This window comes from Rhea americana, unplaced genomic scaffold (assembly GCF_003343005.1).
Source record: "Rhea americana isolate MKP2758 unplaced genomic scaffold, rheAme1 scaffold_102, whole genome shotgun sequence".
Lineage (NCBI taxonomy): Eukaryota > Metazoa > Chordata > Aves > Rheiformes > Rheidae > Rhea > Rhea americana.
Genome location: NW_028185062.1, coordinates 565,232 through 571,525, shown reverse-complemented (window position 1 = coordinate 571,525; position 6,294 = coordinate 565,232). Strand labels below are relative to the sequence as shown.

General features: G+C 35.4%; 1 protein-coding gene across 1 annotated transcript in view; it reads right to left on the bottom strand.

The window, feature by feature from the left end:
* Nucleotides 1-4,131: 4,131 nt before the first annotated feature.
* MYBPC3 (myosin binding protein C3) overlaps nt 4,132-6,294 on the bottom strand; it is a 64,530-nt gene continuing 62,367 nt past the window's right edge. The window contains exons 34-35 of the mRNA XM_085305830.1: nt 5,887-5,929; nt 4,132-5,184 (exon numbers count right to left, since the gene is read on the bottom strand). The gene's annotated coding sequence lies outside the window, so the exon portion shown is untranslated. The remainder of the gene's footprint in view (nt 5,185-5,886; nt 5,930-6,294) is intronic.

Genomic DNA, 6,294 nt, shown 5'->3' with positions numbered 1-6,294 from the left:
AGGCCGGGCTGCCCCGGCGGGCGGCCGGGCGGGATCCGGCCCTCCGACCTTTGGCGCTGAGGAGACTTTCGGCTCCGCGGTGCGTCCGCTGGGGATGGGGCRGTGCTAAAGCCCGCTCACTTCCTGCTGATGGCGCTGCCCTACGGTCAGGTGCTGGCGTTGGGGGTCAAAAAATAGGTCCCTGCCCTGAAGTAAAGCCTGGGAATGGCCTGAAGGAGGGCTGGGTTTTGTACCTCTTAAATAGGACATGGGCACTGCTTTACAAGAAAGCAGATCAGTTTGTGGGAAAATAGCTCATGGAGGCTTGGAAGAGACAATCCTTTATCTCTGGAAATGTCCTCGATTTTAGAACTACTTTTTTTTTTGTTTTTGTTTTTTTTTGTTGTTTTTTTTTTAAACCTTAGTTACACTTAGACTTCAGAGTTGTTCTTCTGGATTTCATATACTTTATTATTTTACTGTGATGAAGTGTTGTTAACCACTAACTCAGTTTGCTGTTATTTTTCTCTTGTAGAATGATGGTCAGGATTTGGGCAATAGGCAGTCTCAAGTACTGARGAGAGTAAAGAAAGTTCTGGTAAGGTTTCCTTGCATTTGTCAATTTTATTGCCTCCTRTGCTTTTTTATTGAGATCATTAAGTAAAACTTCCCTTTGTCAGGAGCAAGTAGACTGTTTCCTTATACCATTTGGAGGGTAATGCTGAAATACAGGATGAAATAGCTGAGTCTTACGTTAATCCTAATTACCTAAATATATCTCTGTTTCTGGTATATAGCTTGTAGTAATTTCTTCAAAGGAGGGATGCCTACGCTGAACTGGGCAGTAGGCATTAATTTTGAATTAATTTTACATTGGAATTGTGGTAGCATCAAAAGTAAAAGTCAGTTTCAGTTCCCACTGGACAGAAATCTTAGTGAACTATTAGTAAATCCGAAAGAAAAACGTAATCCATTTTGATAGTATTTGAGAGGAAAGATGTAGTGCCTTCCACTGCAAGTAACTTTCTCCTTTATCCTAATTTGGCCCTGCAGATAATTCAGAAAGGAAAACACTAATGTTATGATTCATTCACGTAGAATTTCAGATTCATATCTCAGGGTACTTCAAGCAAACATCTTAAACCGCTTTGCTGTTGTAGAAAATGGAGAAAACTTGGACTACTGTTCTTCATGCGTGGTTGATAATTTTGCTTCTAAAAGCACCCATCTGTATTCACAAGAATAGAAGTTTAAGAAATAATGTTCTTAAAAGAAGTGCAAGTGTTGTTAGCTCTTCCTTCTTTAACTCTTGAGTTCTCTTCCTTACTGCTGTTGACATTGGCTTCTTACGTTGACAAGACAAATTCTRTTGTGCTTCTGTTGCTGTCTTAGAAGTATCACTTTCCTCCTTTTAGCAACTTAGTTTTGGATGATAGGTCTGAAGAGGTGATATATTGTTATGTTTGTCTAAATTACATATGCTTTTAAGGTGCAAGGATCTTCTGTTTGAGCAATAATGGAGTTTATGTCTTGGGAAAACGACCAAAAGGGCTTTTATAATCGGACTAGTGTAATGGGACTGTGGTTTTTGATAGTAGTTGCAGGCAATTGTGTTAGATACTTAATATATTAAAAGTGTCCTACAAGAGAAGGTAAGTAGATAAGAGTTTTTAAATTTTATGAGCTATTCAAATGTTAATAATATTTTTACTATTGATTTTACCTTGCACATTTGCAAAACGGAGGAATGTTTTCCTTTACGTTTCTAACAAAAATAAACATGACTGCATGTGAATTTTGTGTATTTAAAAAAATTCTCCTTAGAACAGAGAACAGATTAGAGAATACCCTAGGGGGTGACTACAAGGTAAGAATGTTTACCATGACGTTTAGAGACTACAAATTTATCTAATTTTACAGCAAAGGAGRTCCTAGACATGAAAAAGATTAGTCCAAATCATCATTTACCAAGTAGCCTTTTGTGTGTGATGGAAAAAAAATTGTGAGTTTATTCTATTTTTCTTAGCCCGTTAGGTTTTGGTGTCACAGAGAAAAGCTGCTAAGTTTATGTATTTTCATCAGATTAGAGTTGAAGTGATTTATTTATGACATGGAATTAATGGGCAATCAGTGAACTATACCTATATTAATCAGTGTCAGCAATAGAACACACAATACTGGACACCTACAAAACATTAATAAACATCTACAAGTTTCTGTACCTTTCTATAAATAATTTCCCACCCCTCCCCAACAGTTATGTGCACACAGGCCATATAGGTTACAAACACACTCCATCTTCTGGGTGTGCAGGTTCCTCTGCTTACCCATGCCTTCTGCTGGGGATGAGATTGCTCTAGCTCTTCCTTGCTTGCTACAAACTGTGATACATTACAGGGTAGACTATATAATATATACTGTTTGCTGCACACACTCCGGGTGGGTCTCTGCTTGTTGCACCCCATACTGACAGCCTGCGGCTGCTCACTGTGTTTGATGCAGCTCTGACAGGCCTAGACAGAGGCAATGATTTATTCTCTCTGTCCACTGTTAGAAATATTCTTGCTATTCTTATAGTTCTTCTCAGGATGACTCCTTCATTATTTCAAAGGTCTCGCTGTAATTCCTTGCTTACTGTTTAATCTCACTGACAACCATATTCTCCCTCAGCTTCCTCARTTTGAGGAAATGCCGTCCCTGACAGTTGCAAGTGTCCCATTCACAGACACTCTTCGAACTTAACATTCCTCTCTTAACACATGTTGCCATCCCTGCCATTTTGCTAACAGGCCATACAGGCGCCCCACATTGAGGGTCATAGGTAGTCACGCAGTACAGCCTTCCTGTGTATGGTTTSAACAAACATAAAGCTTTCTGCATTTTTCAGTGTGTAAGGAGTGGATGGTATTTTGAATTTTTAGAGATCAGATTTTTAGAAATATTTTTTAAAAACCTAAATAGAGAGTGCTGCTTTATTGTAACAGGTCAGGTTTGGATTTCGTTTGCTCTTTGTCATTTGAAAGTTTTTCAAGTTAAAACTAATTCCTGTTTTTCATGTAGAAGCGCAGAATTAYCTTAGCTAGAAGACCCCATAGAGTTATGTTCTAACTTTTTGGAACTATACTACAGTAAGTATACTTTCAAAAGTAGCACCTTAGCCAATTTTCTGGAGACCATTCTTTGTTACTAGTTCAAAGTCTTTGAAGCAGTAGAAAGTAGACTTGTGAGCACTGAAAATTTATTTTGTTTATATGCATATATATGCATATGTGTGTATTTATGTGTATGTGTGTGTGTATGTATATACACATGTATATATATATATATAAAATATACATAAAATATAATACATAAAATTTTGATGCTTTTATAGATATAAAAAGCAGTGAAATTTTATACTTGAAGGCTACTTGACCAATCAGATTTCATGAAAACATGAACTAACATTTAGTGAAACCATTAATTTGCAATACTTCCAACAGCTGAGGAGGAAAAAAATACACAGTTTTGAAGATACTGCTCTTCACAAAAATAGTCATATTCATGTTGAACAGCTAAGAACTGAGTGGAAAATACCACTATTTTCTTAAGGACTCTTTATTTACCTTTGTGAGCTCTTCCAGTATTGTGTCGTATTAAAGCATGAAAGTATACTCTCTTCATGAAACACATTTCTGTAAGAGTAAGTRTGTGTATATAAGCACCTAACTAATATATATATAAACTATATAACTATATACTATAACTGACTAGATAACTAATTAATATAAGCACCTAACTCTCTTTAGGATAAACTGTCCTTCATAATCTAAACTCTTGCAATTCAGTCTCTGCTTTTCTGTAGACACTGTCATGCAAATGCTAGGATGATCCTCTAATACCACTTAACATTCTGTCAATAGGTTCTTTGTGATGTAGAACGTGTCTCTGACTTTACCTGTGGTATATACCTTGATTTTAAAATAATACAATGTTGCCTAGAAAAAAAAAGAAAAGAAAATAAACTTGTTTCCATATTTTCATTCCTCCTTTTTTTTATTCTTGGAATAATAACAATCTATAGCAGACAAATGTTCACCTTGCATAAGTTGACTATGAGAGGGGTATCCTTTGGTGTTCTGATACCATAATAAAATAATAAAAATACACATCTCATTGCTAAGTGTTTTTATTGTGAAGATTTCTTTACTCGTTTAGTACAATTAACATGCTGTCAGACACGCTTTCCCATCTTAATTAGCCTATTGGAGGCAGGAGAATAGTTGGAAGTCTGGAGTATTACTTCAGTTTGTTTGTGTTTATTCTTCCAAAAAGCAATGATTCTTGAGTTAATTTTGTCTTCCCACCTTCTGTTGTACTGTGGTTTCATGAAAAAGCAACTTCCATCCAGAAACTAATGACTACTACTGCAGGTCAAAAAATCCAAACAAATCCCTATTCAAACTATGAGGTTAGAAGCCAGAAACTCTGTACTTTCACTGGACTTAATTACCTGGAAAAATATGCAACTGTTCATAGATTTTTTTTTTATAGCTTTTCATGATATTAGATTACRGTAATAAGGTTTTTATTTAGAAATTTTTATTTATGTGCAAGTAATCTTCCTTGCTACATCTTACATTGCTTCATGTGATGTTCAATATTATCTCTGTACATTATTATGTGATAGCTATAATCAGTAGCAGAAACATCTAATATCTGGATCCGTATGCTGGTGTCTTTAAAAAAATAACTAGAAAAACCATGGTAAGTTATTATCAAATAAACTATTTTCTATATAAGATGGAATAATAGTTTAAGCCAGAAATTGTTGAATGGTGTGTTTCGGACATGGATCTACAAAGATCTGCTCAAGAGCATGGAAGTGAGTATATCAACCATTAGCAATAAGAGCAGGAGTGAAAGTTACTTTCTGTTGTGCAGAGATCAGTATAATGAAAGTTGAAAGAGTATTAAAAATTATTTGTTAGTATTTCACTATTTCTGAGCCGCTTTGATGAACAATCTCAGAATATTGAGAAGAGAAAATGGAACYGCACAATTTGAGGACTAATGTTCACCCTTAGGAATGGATTAATTTCATGTGTAAGTGTTATGTTTGTTTTTTTCAGACAWGTTCTATGTATATAATGGGGAGAAATTTTTTTATCTTGCTTTCTCTGGATTTCTTCACCTGGAGACTGGGGCTGTGTAACTAGAAGAAACCTATGGGAAGAGGGAAATATTGTCTGAGGAAAAAAACTGAGTAGGATACTATACTCTACCCCCTCCTCCCAGTACACAAATATTAAATGACTTAAGATGAGCAGRATTCTAAATGTAATGGAAATTATCCTTCATTCATCTCTATTTTTCTTCAAGTTCCATTCCCAATGCTGAGACAGAGAATGGGGAGAACGATTTATCATCAAACACATTAACTACTTGTTTATTATAGCAGTTTAATAAAAATCTAAAGTTACATTATACTTTTAGATGCATCATTTAAAGATCCATAGATGCAAGATTTAAAGTATGTTTGTTTGATTAAAATAATGCACACAGATTAATGATACCAGTTAGCTCTATGTTAGTAAACAGCRAAGAGCATCCTAGGGGGAGTGCTTGTAGTGAACTAAGGAAAGAGTCAACAAATTATTACATTATTCTCACAGATTTCCACACTGTGCACAGCCTATTAAAGACTGAGAACATCAATCTTGACTTCAATATATATCAAAGGTGCCTTGCAGGAATGTGATCTTAGTATAATTTTTCAAAAGAAAACAAAAACAAAACAAGACACGCACCCCCCCAAGATTACCAAAATTCCATAAACTCTTCCATAAATAACTAAACATTGTTTCATCTTATATCTAACYAAACACCCATAATGCAGTTGTCCAGCTGAATCATTTTGCTTCATACCTTGACTTGCAGATGTGCTGAAATTCAGAGTTTTACTGAGGTGCTGGTGGATGAAAAAAAAATAAGATACAATCAGTTATTTAAGGAAGCTAATTAAAAAGAGCGAGACCTGGTACTGAAGGTGAAATATGGGTGTTTCATAGTATTTGTTTTTTCTCTGTAACAATTCTAGGGAAATTTAGTATTCTTAAGGCAAGCCTTAGAAGATGATAATATTAACTTGCAGTTGCTAAACTGCGTTTCTGACATTTAAAACTCGTGTGCCTACTATAATTTTAGTTGAGAGGCTTTCTCATGAGAAATCACTAGGAAGCTTCTTTCTACTCCTGTGGTGATTTTAACCATATCTTAGATAGTGTTGTCTTTGAAATCACAACAAATAGGCACCAGTACAAGCTGGGGGCTGAC